The sequence below is a fragment of the Mustela putorius genome, unplaced genomic scaffold (genome assembly GCF_011764305.1).
Source record: "Mustela putorius furo isolate JIRA1106 unplaced genomic scaffold, ASM1176430v1.1 tig00537227_pilon_pilon_pilon, whole genome shotgun sequence".
Taxonomy (NCBI): Eukaryota; Metazoa; Chordata; class Mammalia; order Carnivora; family Mustelidae; genus Mustela; species Mustela putorius.
This window is the reverse complement of record NW_025422368.1, coordinates 6,227,528-6,252,457: the sequence shown is the minus strand read 5'-3', so window position 1 is coordinate 6,252,457 and position 24,930 is coordinate 6,227,528. Positions and strand designations below refer to the sequence as shown.

At 38.6% G+C, this 24,930-nt stretch overlaps 1 long non-coding RNA gene across 1 annotated transcript in view; it reads left to right on the top strand.

Moving 5' to 3' along the window:
• LOC123389979 overlaps positions 1–24,930 on the top strand; it is a 49,528-nt gene that overhangs the window by 1,771 nt on the left and 22,827 nt on the right. The gene's annotated exons all lie outside the window — the stretch shown is intronic.

Below are 24,930 nucleotides of genomic sequence, written 5' to 3'. Positions count from 1 at the left end.
TAAAGTGTACAAATCTTTCCTTATAGAATGAGAGGCACAGTCTTGAATTTTATTTTCTTTACATTATAAAAGAAATATGTCATTTTCCCAATAGTTTCAGTTCCTTATGCAGTTTACAGAGGATTAAATAAAAGAGAGGCATGTTCATGCAATTGATTCTTTGTAATTCTATCTCAGAACTATTCTGTTCCTTATGCAAATGAGGATTTTTTTCTCCCCTTGGGTATAAGTAACAATAAGATCTAGGTCAGAAATAGATTATTTGAGCACTGATAATCTTAAATATATAAATGGGAGAGCAGAGAGAAATAATTAATCTGTTCTTTTTTCCCTCGTTATCTGACTTAATAGCATGCAAACTATTAAAAAGATTTTTTACTAGTTCACCTCTTTTTGTTTCCTGCCAATTTCTTTTACTTACAAAGTATAAGTATTCTACTAATAAATTTGTTCATGTCCACAGTAAGATTAGCATAAAACTTCTTTTCTTTTATAATATTTGTAGAATTTAAATTATTTATTTGTGTATCTACACCTCTTCTGCATTAAAATATGAATCCCAGTCTCTGGCAAACTGCCAAGCATCTATTAGACATTATACACACGTTTGTTAAATTAAATGAACAGTTTCTTTCTGTGCATATTTTCATTAACTACTATAATGACTAACTTAAAGGTATTGAATAAGTATTTTGCCTTTTTTATTCAATAAGCATTTACTGGGTTTTTACAGTGAGTCCTTGACCATCCTAGATAGTGTAATTCAGAGGTAGTAAGATGGTCTCTTTTCTCTAGAGTCTTTCAATCTTTTTTTTTTTTTTTAGGATTTTATTTATTTATTTGAGAGAGAAAACAAGCAGAGGGGGGAGAGAGAGAGAGAGAGAGAAGCAGGCTTACCTCTGAGCAGGAAGCCCAATGCAGGGCTCCATCCCAGGGCCTGGAGATCAAGACCCACATCAAAGACAGACACCTAACCAACTGAGCCACTCAGGCACTCCCAGAGTCTTCCAATCTAACTGAAGTAATAAAACAAATACACTTATATAGAAGAACAGCATGTGTTTGTAAGTATACAGAGAGGAGCTTTGTAGAATCCATTGCACAATCTCATGTGTTATAATTTATATAGGAAACAAGAAAGTTGTTTTTCTTTTTTCTTCTTCACTTCCTATTTATCCCTAAATCCATTCAATCTGGATTCTGCTCTTACCATTCCTTGAAACCAAATGCCCTCCATGGTTGTTGCTAAATCCACTGGACACTTTTTAGTCCTTGTTGACCTGTGATAAGCTTTGTCACAGTTGATATTTTATCTCTTTCTTGGAACACTTTCTTCCCTTGTCCTCAGAAACTCTACATTTTCTGGGTTTCCCTCTTACATTTCTTTGTTTCTTCTCTGTCTCTGCTGGTTCCTCCTCCTTTACCAATCTTTAAATATTGGAGTTTCTCAAGGTTCAATCCTAGACTCTTTCCTCATTTTATTCTATATGATCTTAGTCACTCCTAGATGATAGTAAGTGCATTCATTCCCAAGGCTTCAAGTTCTTTTTATATGCCCACCACTTCTTAACAACTCCTCTTAGTTCCAGGTTGTGTTGTAAACTTCTAGTCTCTGGCTGGGTTTCTCACAGGTATCCCAAATTGAACTAGGTATCTTCTCCCAAATATATACCTCCTCATTATGCGGTTCTCTTGCTCAGTAAATGCAGAAGCATCCATCTGGATTCTCATACAGAAATGAGAATTATTCTTGATATCTCCCTCTCCTTTTCTAACCACCATAGAATCAGTCACTAAGTCCTGTGAAGTCTACCTCCTAAATCACTCTCAAATTTTGTGCTTTTCTCTCCACCTCAACCACCTCCATTCTAGTAAGTACATCATCTTTTGCCTGGACAACTTTAGTACCCTCCTAGATTTTCTATATATTTGCTCTACCCCACCCAGTTCAGTCTTCACACAACAGCCGAAGTGATCTTATTATAATACATCTCAGAGATCATGTCACATAATACAGATCATGTCACTTCACTGCTTAAAGCAGATCAATGGGTGGCTCTTAGTTTTAAAATGAAGATCCCAAATCCTAAATATGGCTGCTTCAATTCTATAATGGAAGTAAATCTTATACTTAAAAACCTGTGAAAGGACATATTGATTTAAAATTATGTTAGGGGCACCTGGGTGGCTCAGTGTGTTAAAGCCTCTGCCTTTGGCTCAAGTCCTGATTCCAGGGTCCTGGGATCAAGCCCCGCATCGGGCTCTCTGCTCTGCAGGGAGCCTGGTTCCTCTTCTCCCTCTGCCTGCCTCTCTGCCTACTTGTGATCTCTGTATGTCAAGTAAATAAATAGAATCTTTTAAAAAATAAATAAATAAATAAAAATAAAATTATGTTAAAATGGAGATAATTTCCTGAAAGTTGATTTTGGTAGGAAGGCAAAGGAGTTATAAAAGCCAGCTAGTCACTTTGTAATTATTATGCTATAAAATTCTATTTTATTCATTTTTGTATTTATGCAATTTTAATAATAATAAATTTAACAATATAAACCCATGAGATCATAAAGATACCACAAAGGAAAAATAAAAATAGAAAAAAGTAAATTAAAAATAATCATCTGATACCATTGCACCACTGGAAGTAAGTAGGACACCAACTCCATACTCTACACATGGGCAATCAAATAAATGAAGATCGGGACGCCTGGGTGGCTCAGTCATGATCCCGGAGTCCCAGGATCCCACTCCCCCTGCTTGTGTTCCCTCTCTCTCTCTGTCTCTCTCTCTCTGTGTCAAATAAATAAATAGATCTTTAGAAAATAAGTACTAAAAAGAGGAAATTGTGGATGTTGAAGACAATTTGTATCTGCTTCACAATTTATTCTGTACTACCTTGAAGAGAAAGTTATAGAAATTTGAAGAGAAGGAAAAAGTCCTTGTATTAAGAGCTATGGTTTATCATGGAAGTCTTCACTCAGAATGGTGGCTCATAACCAAATGTTACAGGAGCAGAGTGAGTACTTTTAACAGAGAACATTATGTTAACAAAGACATAGTATGATGTTGATCTGGTGTACCAGGGAGAGCAAAAATCTTGTCTCAATTTGGGCATGCAAAGGAATGATGGATGAAGTGTTATATATGAGAAGTGGAGCTAGTTGATGAAACATTTTGAACTCCAGTCTGAAGAAGGAGTTGGGGCTTGAATCCATAGGCAGCGTGAAGCTTTTGTGTTCTTATAGAAAAGAGTGAACAGCATTTTAATAAGAGTAATATCAATACATTATAATTTATAAATATAATTCTATATTTTTAGTATTTATAAATTTTATAATTTATAAAATTAATCTGACAGCTAAGTGGAGTAGGGAAAGAGGCTGGATAATGGCACCAATAAGGAGGTTATTGCAAACCTAAGCAGAAGGTCTCAGATCTTCATAATTACAGAAGGAATGGTTAGAAAGGGATAAGAAGGGGCACCTGGGTGGCTCAGTGGTTTAAAGCCTCTGCCTTCGGCTCAGGTCGTGATCCCAAGACCCTGGGATCAAGCCCTGCATCAGACTCTCTGCTCAGCAGGGAGCCTGCTTCCTCCTCTCTCTGTCTGCCTCTCTGCCTCCTTGTGATCTCTGTCTGTCAAATAAATAAGTAAAATATTAAAAAAAAAAAAAAGAAAGAAAGAAAGGGATAAGAAAAGATACCATCCAAAGGAAGAATCCCAAGTGGTGACTGGCGGAACATGAGACAAAAAGGAAAGAGTAAAAACCCTTAAAGTTTTGAACTTGGTGGATTCGAGCATGAAATGGTTGATAATGGTGCTCTTTATAAAAATGGGGAAGTTACTGGGGACACCTGGCTGGCTCAGTTTATAGAGCATGCAGCTCTTGGTCCAAGAGTTGTGAGTTCAAGCCCCACGTTGGATATAGAGCTTATTGTAAAAAAATAAAGAAAAAGAGAGAAACAGAGGAGGGAAGGAGGAAGGAAGGAAGGAAATAGGGAAGTTGAAAAGGGATACAAGTCTGAGCAGGAAATGCATTTGTGGGGGGGGTTGTCAATCTGTTGATGTGGTCTTACAGTTGAACTTTACAGGGTTTGCGGTGATAGAGGGATTGGAAGCTGCTGGGAATTTGAGAAAGGTAAGGAGTAGAGGGGTGGTGATGCATATTTAAAACCTAATGAAAACAGCATTGTATGCTGGCAGTATGGTATGAGAATAGAATTCTCCAAGTATAACCCAGAATTTCAATGGGAAACACAATTCCTGTGCATGCAGTTATGTTCACCACGTGAAAAGCCTTTCTGTCTTTTTTCTTCTTTATTTTGAAAACTTTTTATCGAAGGATATCATACATGCATAAATTTTTACCAATCATAAATTTACACTTCAGTGAATTTTTTGCAAACTTAACATTATTAGTAGTGTAACCAGCAAGCAGATCAAGAAACAGAGCATTATCACTATCTGAGAAGCCTCCCCCTTGTACCTCTACCCAGTCATAATCTGCTCTCAAAGCTGTTACCCACTGGGCGCCTGGTTGGCTCTTAGGTAAAGCAGCCAGGTCTTGATTTACGCTCAGATCATGATATCAGGGTCCTGGGATAGAGGCCTGCATTGGACTGCAGATTTTCCTGAAGTTGTAACGTACACTCCCACTAGTAGTGTAAGAGACTTCTGCTTCTCATTGTAGCCATTCAGGAGAGTTTATAGTATAGTATCTATCACATTGTGACTAATGAGGTTGACACCTTTTCATGTGTTTATTTAATATCCTCTATGGTGAAATGCCTGTTCAAAGTTCTCTCATATTTTCTCGTGAATTGCCTGTCTTTATCTCAGTGTTTGGTTCATTATATATTATGAAGAAGAGCCCTTTGTTGGATTTAAAGATTACAAAAAAAGTTTTTTCCCTACTCTGCAGCTTGCCTTTTCACTCTCCTAATGGTGTCATTCTATAAACAGAAGCTTTTTAAGTAGTTCAATTTATCATTTTTTCTTTATTGTTAGCATTTTAAAAAAAGATTTTATTTTTCAATAATCTCTACACTCAACACAGGGCTTGAACCTATCACCCTGAGATAAAGAGTTGCAAACCTACCAACTAAGCCAGCCAGGTGTTCCTATTGCTAGCATTTTTTGATTTGCGTTTAAGAAATCTTTGCCTATGCACAGGGTCATGATTGAGATAGAATATATTCTAAAGGATTTATTTAAAGGACTTGTTGTAAACTTTTACATTCAGTTCCACAATATATATGGGAACTGATATCTTCGTGTGTATTTGGTATGAAGTAGAGATCAGACCCATTTTTTCCCTCATATGGATATCCAGTTGGTCCTGCACTATTTATTTATAAGACCATCCTTGCCCCACTGACTGAAGTGACACTTTTGTTATGAATTAAGGTACCATATGTATATATGGGAAGCCTCCTCTCACTAGCTCATACGTATTTCAACTTTATTATTTTCTAAATTATTATAATCGTTTTTAACCCAAGTAATTAACTCATATGGATAATCAACCCTATATGTTTCAATTAATTCATTTGTTTCTTCTTTTTGCTAACGCATATTGATTGCCTACTAAGTTGCGTATATTGGGCCAGGCATAGTGTAGGGTAAATAGATGTTAATTTAGCTAAGATTTAATTAGATATAATGCATTCTGATAAGTCCCAAGAAAGAGGCATGGCTTGATCCCATGCAAGGATGTATATATTACCTATAACCTCTAGATCTTTGGGGGATGGGGTAGTATAGAGAATGCAGGAAGGCTTCCTGGAAGAGACAATTCTTAGGATTGTCTTGAAAAATAAATCGGAGTAGCAGGTACAAATGGAGAAGAGAATGCATATGCAAATACACAGACAACTGGGTTAGTTTCAGAAACTGGAAGTGGTTTGTTAAGGTTTGTTACATAAATATAAGGAAAGGGAATTGGGGAGCCATGAGACTGGAGGGTTAGACAAAGAATTGATTATGAAAGGACCTTATTTCAAACTCAATGAGAACCATTAAAGGAAAGAGGACTAATGAACTTTGTATTTCAGAAAGCTACTTCTGACTGCTACCTGCAGGAAGAATAGATAGAACAGAGTTGAGGATAAGGAAACAGTGTAGGAAGACTGGTTAGAAGATTGGTGATTAGTAGATAGTAAGACTGACTCAAAGAAGTAGAAAGAAGTAGACCTACTTGGGAAATATATGGAAGGGTCTAGAGCTGGTGATGTCTAGGAATGAGGTGCAATGAGCAGTGAAGGATGGGGCAGACCTGGGTTCAGTTCTCCTTTCTGTCACAATTTAGCCAAGTTAGAAAGACCATTCTGCCTTCAAAGAACGGACTGGAAGAGTTTGAGACTGAAAGCAAGGAGACTAGTTAGGAGGCTACTACAATCATCTAGGCTTTGTGATGAGAGCCTGATTGAGGATAAATTTAGCTACAGGGACAGAAGGAAAGAGATGGATTGAAAGAGAAATTGATTGAGGAATATATAGGAGGTTGATTTATCGATTTGAGAACATACTTAATACATTAAAGACAGCAAAGAGGGGTGCCTGGCTGGCTCAGTGGTTAGAGCATGTGACTCTTTTTTAAAAAACTTTTTATTTATTTGAGAAAGAGAGCATATGCACCTGACACGAAGAGTGGGGAGGAGCAGTGGGGGAAGGAGAAAGAGGGGGTAAGAATCTCCAGCAGACTCCATGCTGAGTGGGGAGCCCCATGCTAGGCTGGATCCCTGGACCCTGCAATCACGACCTGAGCTGAAACCAAGAGTGAGTTGCTTAACCAAATGAGCCATCCAGGTACTCTGAGTATGTGACTCTTCATCTCAGGGTTGTAAGTTAGAGCTCCACCTTGGGTGTAGAGAATAATTTAAAATAAAATCTTAAAAAACAACAACAACAAACAAACAGTAGAGGACTGAAGAAGCAGCAGCAGCAGCAGCAGCGGCAGAAGCAGGAGTGGAAGTGTGGGAGGAGGAGGAGAAGTAGCAGTGGTGGTGGTGTAAGGAAATGAATAAAAAAGAACTGGCCAAAAAGGGAGGAAAAGCAAAAGATACCAATGTTACAGAAACAAAGGAAGGGCAGTGGGGACGCCTGGGTGGCTCTGTTGGTTAAGCAGCTGCCTTCGGCTCAGGTCATGATCCCAGGGTCGTGGGATCGAGTCCCACATCGGGCTCCTTGCTCAGCGGGGAGCCTGCTTCTCCCTCTGCCTCTGCCTGCCTCTTTGTCTGCCTGTGCTCGCTCTCTCTCCCTCTGTGTCTGGCAAATAAATAAATAAAAATCTTAAAAAAAATAAAAAATAAAAAAATAAAAAAAAAAACAAAGGAAGGGCAGTGTCAAGTAGAGTGCTGAATAATAGTGAATACGGCAGAGGGGGTGTTAGTAAGGGCAGGGGAATGCTCATTGGATTTAGCAACAAGGAAATAGTATATAATAAGGCTTGACACGAACACCTAAAACATGTTTCTTGGCCCAGAGAAGTTCAAGGTCCTATCATTAAAACTGTTACTACAATACATTGTGTCAAGTGCTGTGAGAGAGAGGACAGTGCAGGAGCTGCCAACGCAAAGAAGTGTGCTAAATTTCCCAACTTCATCCCAGTATAGTGTTCACTGTCTCACACCACCCAGTGCCCCTACCTCCTTTGTGGAATGCACACTGCCCTTCCTCATGCAAGTCAGAGTAAATTCAAGCAAGTAGGTTTCTCTTAAATTCTCTAACAAAAACAGATTTCAAACTCTAAATTTAAGCAAGGATATGGACATGATTATGCTGACATGATGAATTTGCACTTATCTTTACTTTAGGGTTCAGTACTGATCAATGTATTGAGATTTCGTTCTCACTATGTACGGCCTTTAAAAACTATCCTTGGCCAAATTCCACCATTAACAGTTTAGGTGAGATTATGACCCACATCTGAATTCAGCATTTTGTTTAGAGCTTAACATTATCTTTCTCAAACTCTGAGAAAACTCTGTGTTTCTCAACATAACACAACATTACTAAATAATCATTTTTTTTCTGGATAACAGTGGTAAGAATTATCAGTGACTCTGGTAACTGAGTTTCATCTATTTTGGGAAGGACTTTGGTGTGTATGGCAGAGAGAAATATTAATGAATTTCTATTCCAGAAGTAAGACTTATGAAATAACACAAACACCTGTACTCTGTTAAAAACAAATCTCTGGCATTGTAATATAAGCTTTGAGGTCACTCATGGATGTTCAGTCACTTACTGAAGCACTCTTTTGAACATCGTATTTATGCCCTGAGATACACATTTTAATTTTTAATTTTGCTCTGACATATTGGGGAGGTGGTTTACCTAAGCCTATTGACATGTGGGAAAAGGGACAATTTGAAGAGGCTCAAAGGCATCCTGAGAAGAGAAGAAAGAGAAGGAATTAGGGAAGACAGTAGATAATCTCAGTTTTCCATAAAATGCAATTTATAATTTGGTTGCATTTCATTAACCCAAATTACACACACTCACAAGAATGCACACTGACCGGCTTTGCTTCCGTTCCCCCCTCCCCAACCTTTCCCCTTAAAGCAGATGGAAATTAGGTGGCAGACTGGGAAGGTTGCCATGGTGCCCTGGCTACAAGGATTTGATAGTAGTCAAGAGAAGCTCCAGAGTCCCCTCCCCCAACCATCCAATGTGGGCTTCTCTTTTTCTTTCAAATTCTTGTTTTAATCTATTCCATAGTGTAGAAAAATCAGGGTGAGATTGATAGACTAGTAAACAACAGAACAGATGCAATGATGTTGTAAGAAGTAAAATACTGAGGAATTGTAACGTCCATTTTTATGTGGCACTAGCCACACAAAAAGTCAGAATTCACTTTTAAAATGACTTATACAACATGCTCCCATCTTTAGGACTTGTATTTCTTTCTGGCTTTATCCCCTTGGATGACCTGCAGGTATTTCAAGTTCAACATATCTAAATGGAATTAGTTATTTTTCTCCATTACCCTCCTTAGTATTCTATATTCTCAATTACTCTGTGTTCTCAAGGTCAGTTCATTGTCATCTTTCTATTCTACCAAGATAGATTAAAATAATAATAACCTTATATAATAATATAACCTTATATAACTTTTACATAATATTTCCTATATGCCAGATGCTATTCTTAGCACTTTATGTATATCAACTCTTTTAAGTTAATCCCAACTGATCACTAAATTCTATCAATTATATTTCAAATTGTCTTAATAAATATTTCCAGAATGAGCAAATGACTAATTATCTAAAGCTTGACAGCTTTATTAGTGGTAGACTATATAGGACTTGGTCTTTGAAGCTTCCTCTTTAAGTATTACATATATAAATCTAAGAGCCAAGACAGTAGAGGATAGCCCTTTTTTTTTTTTTTGTAATATTTCATTTATTTATTTGTCAGAGAGAGGGAGAGAGAGCACACAAGCAGGCAGAGAGGCTGGCAGAGGCAGGCTCCCTGCCGAGCAAGGAGCCCATGTGGGACTCGATCCCAGGACTCTGGGATCATGACCCGAGCCGAAGGCAGTGGCCCACCCACTGAGCCACCCAGGCATCCTGAGGATAGCCCTTTATAACATAGTAGAATCATCCTCTATACTGGTGCTTCCTAACTGCGCTGAAATAACGAGGGTACTAGTTAAAAATACTGATTCCCAGTACCCTCACCAGAAAATCCAATTTAGTAGGTCTAAATCAGTAAATGGTATTCTCTTAAAATTAATATTTACTATTTTGGAACTTACAAGTTTTAATAGTTTTGGGTGGTATGATTCAGTTATTTCTGAATTCTGAAAACTATTGGACAAGTTGACAAAGAATTACTCTCTAGACTGTTGTAATCTTAAAAGACACAACTCCCAAAAACAGGTGTTTTGGGAAACATTCTCAGTCTCCATTTAGATTTAAAAGTCAATTATGGGACCGTCTGGGTGACTCAGTTGGTTTAACACCTGACTCTTGCTTTGGGATCAGGTCACGATCTCAGGGTCCTGGGATTGAGCCTGGACCTCAATCAGGCTCCTCGCTCAGCAGGGAGTCTGCTTGAGGATTCTCTCTCTCCCTCTCCCTCTGACCTCCCCCTACTCTCTCTCTTTCTCAAATAAGTAAATAAATCTTTAAAAAAAAATCAATTATGCATGTGCAGAAAAGAAGAAAGTTTGTGTTTTTCTTCATCTGCCCAGCCTATAAGATCATTTAGGAAACACTTCATTCTGCTTCAACACTGATGATGCGATGATGCCTGTATAGAAAAGAAAGGATTAGAAAAGGCTGTGTTTTTTTTTTTCTTCTTTACCTGTTTATAAGAAAAGCTACCTGTTATTTTAGTATATAGATTATAAGAGATATAGAGGTTTACTCAAGGTAGCATGGCCTGAAATAAGTTCCCTCCGTGGAAGATTGTTTCTGGATTTAGTATATGCAATAAGCCCACTATTTTTTTAAAATGATTTCAGTATTTTTAGATATGTGAGATAGACTTCACTCTCACCCCTCATGTTACTAAGCAACATGTCATACAGTCGCTAGGAAACAGACTAGCAAGCTTGGGGGCACTTCAGTTCCCTTATCACCTTGCATAACACATGACTATACCCTAGAGAGTTTTACAGCCTTGGAGAAAAGAGAGAAAAGTTAATGGCATATAGAAAGGTTAGAAAAAGTGACAGGGGCAGGGAAATAGAATAAGGAAAAGAGCAAGGTATTTGAGAAGAGTGTGTGAGCTTGGCAGAGAAAGGCTATTACGCAATTTCCTTGAATGAGTCATGGAAAAACCTTAAATTGCCAGTGCTCTATTTCATATTCTGTATGCTTCTACCTTTTCTAGAAACAAATTGGAGACTATACTTGGAGAAGAGGATCTTTCAGATAGTATTACTGAATATTATCAGAAGGATAAAAATCGATTGTAACTTTGTAGAAGATTGCCTATTACAAACACATTAAGCAAGTCACACCTTATTTAAAATGCCATATCAGATCTGCAGTACTGTTTCATTCCATTTCTCCCCCAAAATGGGGAGTAAATGGACAGTATTACTGTAAATGTCCATTACAGTAAATGGACAGGGGAGTAAATGGGGGAGTAAAAATGGACAGCACTAAGAGAGAGGTTAGAATGTAAGTGTTCTTGAACAAATTAATGCTCCTGGGCAGTGTTTCTGTACAAAAGTTTAAAAATCAAATATAAAAGGGGGAAAGAAGACGCTGCTGTGCTCTACCTAGAAGACTGTTGGATCTGAAATAAGACACCAGGCTCCAGGTTTCATTGTGTGCATGTGAAAGGTTGAGTCTTTGTGTCTCTGTGGCATTTACTGTTGCTGGCAACCAGGAAGCTCCCTAGCAATTGTTGCTAGGTCCTCAGTGCCTCTGTTTGCCTGAAACCTTAATCAGTGCCAGAAACACCAGAGATAAAAATCATTGCACAAAACCCAGCACCCATTATCCCCAATGGTCCTGCCGCAAACAGTCTGTCTTGTGTTCAGTGAAAATCAGTGTCAAATGGAGACTTCACACCAATAGTTCATCCCCAATATCCTCTCCATGAATGCCTGTTCTTTCAGCACAGAGCACTGAGAGAACACTGAAGAACGGTTTAATTAAAGTAAAAGTTATATTCTGGTGTCACCAGCTTTAACTAAATGCCTAACAGTCTGAAAGAGGGACACAGACAAGAAAGATTTCATCAGATTTAGATGACTTCCATTTCTGAGGTCCCATCATGTTTATTTGACAGCTTGAGATCACCTTAGTGACCACAGAGTCATGGTGCAAATGATGGTACCATTTCCAATAGGACTCCAGAGACTCTGATAAAGATCCGTGTCAGGACCACCCCCAGAAATAACCTACATCATCTCTTGACATTAAACATTGGCTCTTAGGTGAGCTTCACCGACCTGTACAACCCACTACTCACGCCATCTTGTACAAACACACACCTTAAAATTTTGCTTCCTGTGTATTTCCTGCCTAAGTGTAGACAGAACTTTGAACTTACCTGGAAACAGTTGCAAATCTGGGCTAAGATTTAGAAAAGATTGATGCCGTGATGACATAAATTATCTCCTTCCATCAGGCATCTAGCTGCCAAAAGCAGGCTTGAAGAGATAATTATTGTGATTATTACTAATTTTTGAGCACCTGTTCAAGGCTAACTGCTATATTATCTAATCTAATCCTCAAAATAATTCTTGGGGATAGTTACAATTATATTTGCTTTATTCCTCCATTGAGGAAACTGAGGTGCAGAGAAGTTACATAATATGCCCAAGGTCTCTCACAGTTAATGAGTTACAAAATGAAAATTCAAACCTAGGCCAATCTGTCTCTGGTGTTTGACTTTGAACCACTGCTCTATGCATACAGTTTAATAGAGAATTTTTTTTTATAGAAATAAATTGTGTAGGACATCACCTATGTGTCAAGGTGGAGAATATGGGTCCCGGGGTCTCTCTGTCCCCTTATGGGGTAGTTGAGACTCCGAATGTCTGCCTCTTCTGGGGTTGACTTTTCCACAAAGGCCTCAACCCATCTGCCAGAACCCTTCATTGCCCCATCCTTGCATTTCCCCAGATCTAGGTTATCCAGTGTATAATAACATTCCATGGGGTCTTTAGATGAATGTTTCAGATTGGGTTCTGCAATATCAGCCCAGTCTGAGGCAAAGACTTGTCCCGACAGCCTTTCTGCATTTATCTGATCTCCTCTTTTCATTTCCTTATCTAATAAGAACAAGAGATCATTTTTAGGGACTGTGTGATCTGAATTCTAATTTGGAAAAGAATGCTTTTTCAAAAGAACCGGGTTGGAAAACTGTCACAGTTTACATTATCCAGAGCTTTGATCAGTGCCTTGGAGTCACATTGTCTCAAAATCTCCATTTTAAAGTAAAATATTTCCTTTTCCTTTGCATAACCAAAAAGCCCACTGAAATAGTTAAAAAACGCTTTCATTCTTACATACACACTGGACAGAAAACCTGAAATAGTCCCATGTGGGTGGTGTGCTGGGGCCTGCTCTAACACACAGACTGTAGGCTCCTCTTTCCAACTCTGTAGTCAGTGACATCACATTGGTGGCTTGAAACTGGTCATGGTGGGAGTGTTTACACCATGGAAATTGGCCAATGCTACAAACCAGGGCTTTTTTCTTTTTTTTTTTTTTTTAACCTCTCTCTCTCAGAGCCAGTCAAACTACTAGGAGAGGAGTTTTCAAGGACCAATGTACCAGCAGTATAACTTCAGGGAAACATAGTCCACCCTTGTGGCAGTGGGCATCATGTTGCTGGATTCTCATGTTGTATAAGTGAAGGAAGTCATCTGCTCAGTGATGTAGACTACTACAAGTTTTATTAAATGAGTGCCCTCAAACACAGGACTTGGTAGAAATTATGTTTACCATTAAACACAGGACATTCTCTTGTATGACCCACCACTTCTCAGCACATGGGGTACATCTGGCAGCGTCATAGATAGAAGTATAAAACAGGTTGCAAGGACAGCACAGTTTTCTCATCATAGCAACTATTGGAAGCTTTTGGATTCTGAGGTGGTTACCCAAAGAGTCTTTAATGAAATTTATAGATCATAGACCTTGTCTGTATGTGTGAGAAGGCTTATGACCTAACCTGGAATGATAATTTTTGAAAAATGGGATTTAAAAATATAATTTCCATGGCCAAGAGATTTAAGAATATTTATAATTATAGCTAACATTTCTTAGTTTACTGCTGTGATCTGTTCTAGGCATTGTACTTGGGTCTGCTTGTGTTAACTCATTTATTCCTCATTATAACTCTCAGAGATAGGTACTATAATTATCCCCATTTTATAGATAATAAAATCAAGGTACAAAATGTTTAAGTAAGTTGCTGAAGGTCACCAAGTAAGTAGCGGAGCCAGAGTTCAAACCCAAAAGTCTGAGTTCTAATCCTTTGTAGCCTCCTCCAATATACTTAAAAAAAAAAAAAAAACAAAAACAGATTTTAGGGGCGGCTGGGTGGCTCAGTGGATTAAAGCCTCTGACTTTGGCTCAGGTCATGTTCTTAAGGTCCTGGGATCGAACCCCACATTGAGCCCCGCATTGGGCTCTCTGCTCAGCGGGGAGTCTGCTTTTCCCCCTCTCTCTTCCTGCCTTTCTTCCTACTTGTGATCTCTCTCTGTCAAATAAATAAAATCTTTCAAAAAAAAAGATTTTATTTATTTGAGAGAGGGAGAGAGAAAGAGTGCACATGAGTGGAGAGAGGGGCAGAGGGGAAGGAAGAAACAGGCTTCCCACTGAGCAGGGAGCCTGATGAGAGGCTAGACCACAGAACCCAGAGATCAGGACCTGAGTCAAAGGCAGATGCTTAACTGTCTGAGCCACTGGGGTGCCCCCCCAGTATATTTTTCATACTAACCATAGATCAAGCTTAATGCTTAGGTACTTTCTTTCTTCCTTCTTTTTATTTTTTTTTTAAGATTTTATTTATTTATTTGAAAGAGAGAAAGACAATGAGAGAGGGAGCACAAGCAGGGGAAATGGGAGAGGGAGAAACAGGCTTCCCACAGAGCAGGGAGCCTGATGCAGGGCTCCATCCCAGGACCCTGGGGTCATGACTGGAGCCAAAGGCAGATGCTTAATGACTGAGCCACCCAGGTGGCCCTTAAGATTTTATTTATTTCAGAGAAAGAGAGAGGGAGTGGCAGAGAGAGGGAGAAGCAGACTCCATGCTGAGCAGGGAGCCTGATGTGGGACTCAAACCCAGGACTCTAGGATCATGATCTGAGCCGAAGGCAGATCCTTAACTGACCGAGCCATCCAGGCACCCCAACACTTAGGTTATTTCTAATAATTTTTTAACAGAACATGTACAATACTAATCAGTATTTTTCCAACCTTTGACCATTGACCCATTGTAAAAAATACATTTGTGTTCATATTATATGCCTCAAACAAAATAATATTCTTACTATGCATAATATTTTCTGATATTTTCTATCCTATTCTATTTCATTTTTAAAATACTGGTCGCAATTCACTAAATTGATTTATTGACATACTAATGAATAGTAAACCTACTGTTTGAAATTCACTGTAGTAAATTTTTATAAATGTGGCCCCATTCCATGGTTTGGTTTACTACTGGTGTCCTAGTTTATTTTATTTCTTTAAGATTTATTAATTTGAAAGAGAGAGAGATTGAAAGCAGAGGGGAAGGGCAGAGGGAGAGAGAATCCCAAGCAGACTCTGTGCTGAGTGGGGAGCCCACTGGGGCTTGATCTCATGACTCTGAGATTGTGACTTGAGCTGAAACCAAGAGTCAGACTCTTAACCAACTGTACCACCCAGATGCCCGCTGGTATTCCACTTTAGAAGCCACAGTATTCTATTTCCTTTCCAATTACCCTATGGTCTAGTGGCAAAATCACTTTCAAGGGACATATGATTTAAAAAGAGGCAAGAAGCCATGGAAATCTGGGCTGGGCTGATGGCAGTGAAAATGAAAAGAAAGAATATAATGGGAGAGTTTTAGAGGAAGACTTTCAGGATTTGACAGGACATGAGTGACTAGTGTCCCTCCTCAGATGATACAATTAGAACATCCTACATGTCCAGGCTGGGCAGAGGTGAGATGAAAATTATGGAGAGTCATGGGTCAATAGCCAGATGTAATGGTGTATCAAGTTTCCAGGCTCGTGGTGCTCAGGTTACCGCATTCTAAAGCTGAATCGCTAAATCCAAATGGTTGAAACAAGAAGAGAAGACATGAAGCAAGCAAGTTAGAGACCAGGGAGAGTTCCTGCCTACAGAAGTTCTAATGATCCGAAAAGGCGGTAATAAAGTGAATCCAGCAAATGATTCCTGTCCATAGTTCTGAGTGTTCCTTGAGAGTTTAAGTAAAGGAGATGGTGGTAGGCACAAGCATGTGCTGCATACTAACTCAAAGATTAATATATGGCTTCATTCCTTCAGGAGCTGAAAATCTATGCAGCATGATATGAAGGAGCATCATTAGAGACAAGCTTGTTTTCACCACCCTGCACAGCTAGCAATGATGATATTTGTATAGTGCATTAGAGTTTACAGAGAACTTTCACATCTGATATCTCATTTAATCTGCTCATCAACCATGTGGGACAGATACTGTTTTCATTTTATACACGTAATAAGAGAAAAACTGAGGTCTTGAACTCAAACATATCTAGATTTATGTATTTTTTTAAGTTTATTTACTGAGGTAGTCTCTACACCCAACGTGAGGCTCAAACTCACAACCCCAAGATCAAAAGCAGCATGCCCTTCTAAGTCAGCCAGGCACCGTAGCCCCCCTTTTTAAGTTGATTTTTTAAAATAATCTATACACTCAACATGGGGCTTGAAATCATGACTCCAAGATTAAGAGTTGCATGCTCTTCTGACTGAGCCAGCCGCATACCTCGCCTCCCCCCTGCCCTGCCAAGTATATCTACATTTAGGTTTCATTCTCTTTCCACCATTTCAGAGCTCTTTATCAATAATTAACTGTCATCATCAAATGAAATTTACCTACTGTAGAAGATGTTTTGGGAAAACAGCATAAAAATAAGAAGAATCAACAATTAAAAACAAATGCCTGGGTGCTCCTGGGTGGCTCAGTTGGTTAAGCGTCTGCCTTCTGCTCAGGTTATGATCCCAGCGTCCTAGGATGGAGCCCTGCATTGTGCTTCCTTCTCTGTGGGGAGCCTGCTTCTCCTTCTCCTGCTGCTCCTGCTTGTACACGCTCTCTCTCTCTCTTTGTCAAATAAATAAATAAAATCTTTAAAACAAAACAAAATAAAACAAAAAACAAACACCTGAAGCTATCTCACCCCTGCTGGAATGGCTATAATAAAAACATAGATAATAACAAGTGTTGATGAGGATGTGGAGAAATTGGAATCCTTGTACACTGCTCATGGGACTGTTAAATGGCACAGCCACTTTGGAAAACAGTTTGACCATTCCTCACAATGTTCAACACAAAGTTAGCATAGGACTCAGCAATTCCACTCCTAGTTATATACCCAAGAAAAGAAAATGTATGTCCACATAAAATCCTGTAGACAAATGTTCATAATAGCCAAAAAATAGAAACCACCCAAATGTTCGTCAACTGATGAATGAACAAATAAACTACTGTCTATCCTTATAGAGGAATATTACTGAACAAGAAAAAAGGAATGGTGTGTATGTCACAATAGAGATGAACTTTTTTTTTTTTTTGAGTCTGTCAACACTTACTTATCCAAGAAGCATCTTGAGCCATTTCCACACATTACCCTCCCCTCGGCCTTATTCATATTCTTTTTTTAAAAAGATTTATTTATTTATTTGAGTGTGTGCATGTGTGAGTTTGGTGGGGGAGGGCCAAAGGAAGAGATAGTCTTAAGCTGACTCTGTGTTGAGTGTGGAGCCCAACTCTGGGCCCTGAAATCATGAAATGAGCCAAAACCAGAGGCTTAACTGACTGAGCCACCCAGGCACCCCTTAAGCATATTCCTATATAGCATTTATGCTACCTGAAGGTTATCTATCTATCTACCTATAGATAGTTTGTGACTCCACAGGAATAAAGATTTTTTAGTGTTTTTAATTTTAATTCCAGTATAGTTAACATACAGTGTTATATTGGTTTTAGGTGTGTAATATAGTGATTGATGATTCTGCGCATTTGTCAGTGCTCATCATGATAAGTTTACTCTTAATTTTCCTCTCCTATTTCATGCATTCCCTTATCCACCTCCCGTCTGGTAACCATCAGTTTGTTCTCCATATTTAAGAGTCTGTTTCTTTGTTTGACTCTAGAGATGAACATTGAAATCATGTTGCTAAGTGAAAGAAGCTAGACATAAAAACCACATCTTGTATGATTTTGTTTACGTAAAATAGGCAAATTCATAGAGACATAAAGTAAATTGGTAGTTGCCTGGGGCTGGCGTAGAGAAGGTTTGTGGGAAGAAGTTGGAGAAAATGGGGAGTGACTGCTAATGTGTACAGGATTTCTTCGTGGGGTGATAAAAGTAATCTAAAATTGATTATGATGATGGTTGTACAACTCTATGAACCCACTCATAACCATTAAATTGTGCATTTTTAACTGGGTGAATTGTATGGTACATTAATTACATGTAAATAAAGCTTCTTAAAAAAAAAGATTATAGCCCTGAAAAAAATTATTGCCTGGTTCTGTTCACTGGATAGAAATAATAATATCCCAGTAGCAAAGAGCTTCTTTAGCCCCAAGATAGTGAGTTTTAAAAACTATTCTAAAAAAATAAAACAAACAAACAAACAAACTATTCTCAAGTCATTTAGGAGGTTAGGGCATCTCAGAATAGAATGTAATAAAAGAACCCAACTGCATTACAAATGTATGAAAAACCTCACTGAAGAGGATAGGGAGAAACAGTGCTCATCCAACTAACTTTGGAAATGAATGGAATCTATAAGACTAATGGTGAAAAGAACTGTAGATAAGTGCTGTACTCTAGGCAATAAAGTTGTTCCCCGCGAAGGTACAATTAACAGTTCTGAAACACTATGTATCTATACTGGAACTAAACCATTAAGTATAATGGATGGGGGGTGGTGGGAACCAAGTTTCCTTCTTACTGTTGGAGTTGCAGGTTACATACAAGCAAGAGAAGCAAGTTAGAATGTGATAATGGATTAAAGTTGGAGGCATCAGTAAGAACCCCTCTTTAGCTTAATATACATTTAATAGTTACATATAAAATACTAATAAATATGTGTGTATATGCACAAACTAGTATACGTACCATGTATTTCTTTTCTCTGCCAGCTGAAAATGTGTAGAACCAATGACATCCCAACAGCAACAGCACCCCAATCTTAAGTTAGTTTCTTTCTTTCTTTCTTTCTTTCTTTCTTTCAGTAAACTCTACCTCCAGTATGGGGCTTGAACTCATGACTCTGAGATGGAGAGTCACATGCTCTGCTGACTGAGCCAGCCAAGTGCCCCCTAATCTAAACTTCTTTTCTTTTCCTTTCTTTTCTTTTTTTCTCTTTTCTTTTGTCTTCTCTTTTTTCTCTTTTCTTTTTCCTTTCCCCTTCCTTCCTTCTTTTCTTTATCTTTCTTTTTTAAAAGATTTTATTCTTTTTTTAAAAAAGATTTTATTTATTTATTTGACAGAGATCACAAGTGGGCAGAGAGGCAGGCAGAGAGAGGAGGAAGTAGGCCCCCCACCGAGCAGAGACCCACCCCCCCACCCCATATGGGGCTCTATCCCAGCACCGCAGGATCACGACCCGAGCCGAAGGCAGAGGCCTTAACCCACTGAGCCACTCTGGTACCCCTAAGATTTTATTCTAAAGTAATCTCTACACCCACTGTGGAGCTCGAACTCACAACCTCAAGATCAAGAGTTGCATACTCCACCAACTGAGCCAGCCAGGCCCCCTGACCTACCTTGTGTTTCTAATAAAATTTTTCCAATAAAAGGAACTGGAGCTCCTTGGAGCAGTGACTGACTCTAGAAGTAAGGCAAGAAATATGCAAGATGTTCCTGGAGCAGCTTATAGTGCCAGAAAATAATGAAGTGCTTGAAAAACCCCAGAGTGATGAGGTATGTCAAAGGGATCCAGGAGCCAATTGAAAATAGCCCAATGGTCAAAGCCGGAGCAGTTTCAGCAACAAATAAATGAAGTAGTACTAAATTAAAACCTGGAATATAGGGACGCCGGGGTGGCTCAGTTGGTTAAGCAGCTGCCTTCGGCTCAGGTCATGATCCCAGCATCCTGGGATCGAGTCCCACATCGGGCTCCTTATTCGGCAGGGAGCCTGCTTCTCCCTCTGCCTCTGCCTGCCATTCTGTCTGCCTATACTTGCTCTCTCTCCCTCTCTCTCTCTGATAAATAAATAAAATCTTTAAAAAAAAATAACCTGGAATATAAAATATTTATGAGTACATACTGATATCAGTTAATCATCAATTAATGTTAATTAATTAGTGGAGGTGAATCGACAAAGCTCTCATGCAGGAGAATTTCAAATAATTTATGTAGATACACAGCCTTAACAAGATGGAGTGTAATTTGCCACTCGTCTTAAGTGTGGGTTGTGCATAATAGCTTCCTTCCAAGGAATACAATATGAAGGGGAGGAGAAGAATAACTTTTTTTAAATTATATTTTTAATTTTGATTCCAGTATAGTTAACATAAAGTGTTATATTAGTGTCCAGTGTACAATATAGTAATTCAGCAGCTCTATACATGATGAGTCAGTCCTCATGATGACAAGTGTTCTCTTTAATCTCCATCCCATAGTTCACCCATTCCCCCCACCCACCTCCCTTCTGGCAACCATCAGTTTGTTCTCTATAGTTAAGAGTGTTTTGGGATGCCTGGGTGGCTCAGTTGGTTAGGCATCTGCTTTCGGCTTGGGTTATGATCCCAGTTCCGCATCGGCTCCTTGCTCAGCGGGGAGCCTGCTTCTCTCTCTGCCTGCTGCTGTCCCTGCTTGTGTGCTCTCTCTCTGACAAATACATAGATAAAATGTTTTAAAAATGGAAGTCTGTTTCTTGATTTGTCTGTATGTCTCTCTTTTTACTTTTGCTCTTTTGTTTTATTTCTTAAATTCCACGTATGAGTGAATCATATGGTATTTATCTTTCTCTGACTGACTTACTTCACTTAGCATAATACTCTCAAGCTCCATCCATTGTTGTTGCAAATGGCAAGATTTCCTTCCTTTTCATGGCTATATAGTGTTCCATTATGTATATATACCACATCTTTATCCATTCATCTACTGATGAACACTTGAGCTGTTTCCATAATTTGGCTATTGTAAATAATGCTGCTATAAACATAGGGGTGCATGTATCTCTTTGAATTAGTGTTTTTGTATTTTGGGGTTATATATCCAGTAGTGTGATTACTGGATTGTGTGGTAGTTCTATTTTTAAATGTTGTTGTTGTTGTTAAAGATTTTATTTATTTATGATATGGAGAGATAGTGAGAGAGAGAACACAAGCAGGGTGAGCTGGAGAGGGAGAAGCAGGCTCTCTGCTTAGCAGGGAGCCTGATGCAGGGCTTGATCCCAGGATGCTGGAATCATGACCTGAACCAAAGGAGGGCACTCAATGACTGAGCCACCCAGATGCCCCTATTTTTAACTTTTTGAGGAACCTCCATACTCTTTTCCACAGTGGCTGTACCAGTTTGCATTCCCACCAACAGTGCAGAAGTGTTTCTTTTTCTCCACATCCTCACCAACACATTTTTGTTTTTTGTGTTTTTGATTTTAGCCATTTGGACAGGTGTGAGGTAGTGTCTCATTGTGGTTTTGATTTGCATTTCCCTGATGATGGGTGATGTTGAGCATCTTTCCATCTGTCAGCCATCTGTATGTCTTTGAAAAATGTGTGTTCATGTCTTCTGCCCATTTTTTATTTAGATTATTTGGTTTGAGGGTTTGAGTTTTGATTTTTTTATATATTTTGGATATGAACCCTTTATCAGATGTAATTTGCAAATACTTCTCCCATTCAGTATGTGATCTTATACTTTTGTTGATTGTTCCTTTTGCTGTGCAGAAGCTTTTTATTTTGATGTAGTTCCAATAGTTTGGTTTTGCTTTTATTTTCCTTGCCTCGGGAGGCATCTAGAAAAATGTTGCAATGGCTGATGTCAGAGAAATTACTGCTTGTCCTCTCTTCTAGGATTTTTATGGTGTCAAGTCTCATATTTAGGTCTTTAATCCGTTTTGAGTTTCTTCTTTTGTATGATGTAAGAAAGTGGTCCAGTTTCATTCTTTTGCATGTGGCTATCCAGTTTTCTCAACACCATTTGTTGAAGACACTGTGTTTTTCCCACTGGATAGTCTTTTTTCCTTTGTCAGATTACTTGGCCATATAATTAGAGGTTCATTTCTGGGTTTTCTATTTTGTTCCATTGATCTATGTGTCTATTTTTGCAGTACCACAGTTTATTTTATTACTACAGCTTTGTAATACAACTGGAAGTCCTGATTTGTGTACCTCCAGTTTTGTTTTTCTTTTTCCAGATTGATTTGGCTCTCCAGGGTCTTTTCTGGTTTCACACAAATTTTAGAATTGTTTGTTCTAGTTCTGTGAAAAATGCTTTTGGTATTTTGGTAGCGATTGCATTAAATCTGTAGCTTGCTTTGGGTAGTATAGACTTTTTTTTTTTTTAAGATTTTATTTATTTATCAGAGAGAGAGAGGGGGAGAGAGCAAGCACTGGCAGGCAGAGGCAAAGGGAGAAGCAGGCTCCCTGCTGAGCAAGGAGCCCGATGTGGGACTCGATCCCAGGACGCTGGGATCATGACCTGAACCGAAGGCAGCTGCTTAACCAACTGAGCCACCCAGGCGTCCCTAGTATAGACATTTTAACAACATTTTTTTTTTTCTTCCAACCCAAGAGCATAGAATGTTTTTTCATTTCTTTGTGTTATCTTCAATTTCTTTCATTTATGTCTTATAGTTTTCAGAGTATAGGTCTTTCACCTCTTTGGTTAAATTTTTTCCTAGGTACTTTACTACTTTTGGTATAATAGTAAATGGGATTGCTCTCTTAATTTCTCTTTCTGTTGCTTAATGTTACTGTATAAAAATCCAACAGATTTCTGTACATTGATTTTATATCTTTCGACTTTACTGAACTCATTTATCAGTTCTAGTAGTTTTTGGTGGAGTCTTTAGGGTTTTCTACATATAGTATCATGTCATCTGCAAATAGTGGAAGTGTTACTTCTTCCTAACCAATTTGGAATGTCTTTTTATTACTTTTTTTTTAAGATTTTATTTATTTATTGGACAGAGGGAGATCACAGGAGGCAGAGAGGCAGGCAGAGAGAGAGAGGGGGAAGCAGGCTCCCCACTGAGCAGAGAGCTCAATGCGGGTCCTGATCCAAGGACCCTGGGATCATGACCCGAGCTGAAGGCAGAGGCTTAACCCACTGAGCCACCCAGGCGCCCTTTTTATTTCTTTTTGTTCTTGGATATCCATGGCTAGGACTTCTAGTACTATGTTGAATAAAAGTGATGAGAGTGGACATCTTTGTCTTGTTCCTGACCTTAGGGGGAAAGCTCTCGGTTTTTCCCAGTTGAGTATGATGTTCGCTGTGGGTCTTTCATCTATGGCCTTCATCATGTTGAGATACATTCCCTCTAGACCTGCTTCATTGAGGATTTTTATCACGAATGGATATTTTGCCTTGTCAAATTTTGTTCACATATATTGAAATAATCATATGATTTTTGTCCTTTCTCATAGTGATGTGATATATCACATTGATAGATTTGTGAAAATAGAACCACCTTGCATCCTAGGAATAAATCCCATTTGATCATGATGAATTTTTTTTTTTTTTTTTTTTTAGAAAGGGCAAGAAGGAGAAGGGGAGTGAGAGGCAGAGGGGGAGGAGAAAGAGAGAATCGTAAGCAGGCTCCACACCCAGTGCAGGGCCCAGCATAGGACTGAATCTCACAACACATGAGATCATGATCTGAGCCAAAATGAAGAGTCAGATGCTTAACTGACTAAGCCACCCAGGTGGCTCAGGTTTTTTTTTTTTTTTTAATTAATGATTTTTTAAAAAATATATTGCTGGATTTAGATTGCTAGTATTTTGTTAAGGATTTTTGCATCTATGTTTGTCCAAGATACTGTCCTGTAGTTCTCTCTTTGTGATGTTTTTATCTGGCTTTGGTATCAAGGTGATAGTGGGCTCATAGCATGAATTTCAAAGTTTTCCTTCCTCTTATATTATTTAGAATAGTTAGAGAAGAATAGATACTAACTCTTTTTTAAACACTTGGTAGAATGTTTAAATGTTTAAACATTTGGTAGAATGTTTAAAAAACCATTTGTAAAATCATTTGATCGTGGATCTTTGTGACAAAAAAATAAAGTTAAGCTGTCACAACCCGAACCTACCCATGAGTTTTAGCATCACTAAGATAACCTTGGATAACCAGCAGTTGTACCCTCTAATGTGATGCAGTGTGAAGCATACAGTGCTACCTATGACAGATCCTTGAACCTGAATCTAATCAAGCATTAGAGCTAACTTCTAATTTACAGGAAATGTGGGGAATAGAGGAGTAAGTTAAATAAACCACTAAGAAGCAAATAAAGAATGGCTAAGGGGTGCCTGGGTGGCCCAGTTGGTTAAACATCTGACTCTTGATTTTGGCTCAGGTCATGACCTCAGGGTTGTGACATCTAGCCCCACATGGGGCTAAGTGCTGAGTTTGGAGCCTGCTTAATATTTTCTTTCTCTTGGGGCACCTGGGTGACTCAGTGGGTTAAAGCCTCTGCCTTCAGCTCAGGTCATGATCCCAGGGTCCTGAGATCAAGCCCCGCATCGGGCTCTCTGCTTAGCAGGGAGCCTACTTCTTCCTCTCTCTCTGCCTGCCTCTCTACCTACTTGTGATCTCTGTCTGTCAAATAAATAAACAAAATTTAAAAAAAAAAAGATTATCTTTCTCTTTCTCCTCCCTGCCCACTTGTGAGGGCATACTTCAACTCACTCTCTAGCTAAAAAAAAAAAAAAAAAAAAAGAATGACTCATTCTCTTAATTTATTTTTCTTTTAATTATTCAGCAAGATAATGGTCTGGGGATAAAAGAGAAAGGGAATGGTTTTGTATTTAAAGAGATAAAAGACATAACCAAAATAATGTGTTCCCTTTGTTTGGATCCTAATTAAAACAAACCAATTATAAAAATAAAATTTTGAAAAAATAAAACAAAATTTTTGAGATAATCAGGGAAATCTGAATATGGACCAAGGAATTGTTGTTAATTTATTAGATATGGTCAGTGAAATGTGACAGAAGGAAAAAAAATCCATAGTTCCATTTTTCATGCCCAGGAAACATGTTGTTCATTTGAACTCAACAATGGATCAGCTGAAGTGACTAATTTCT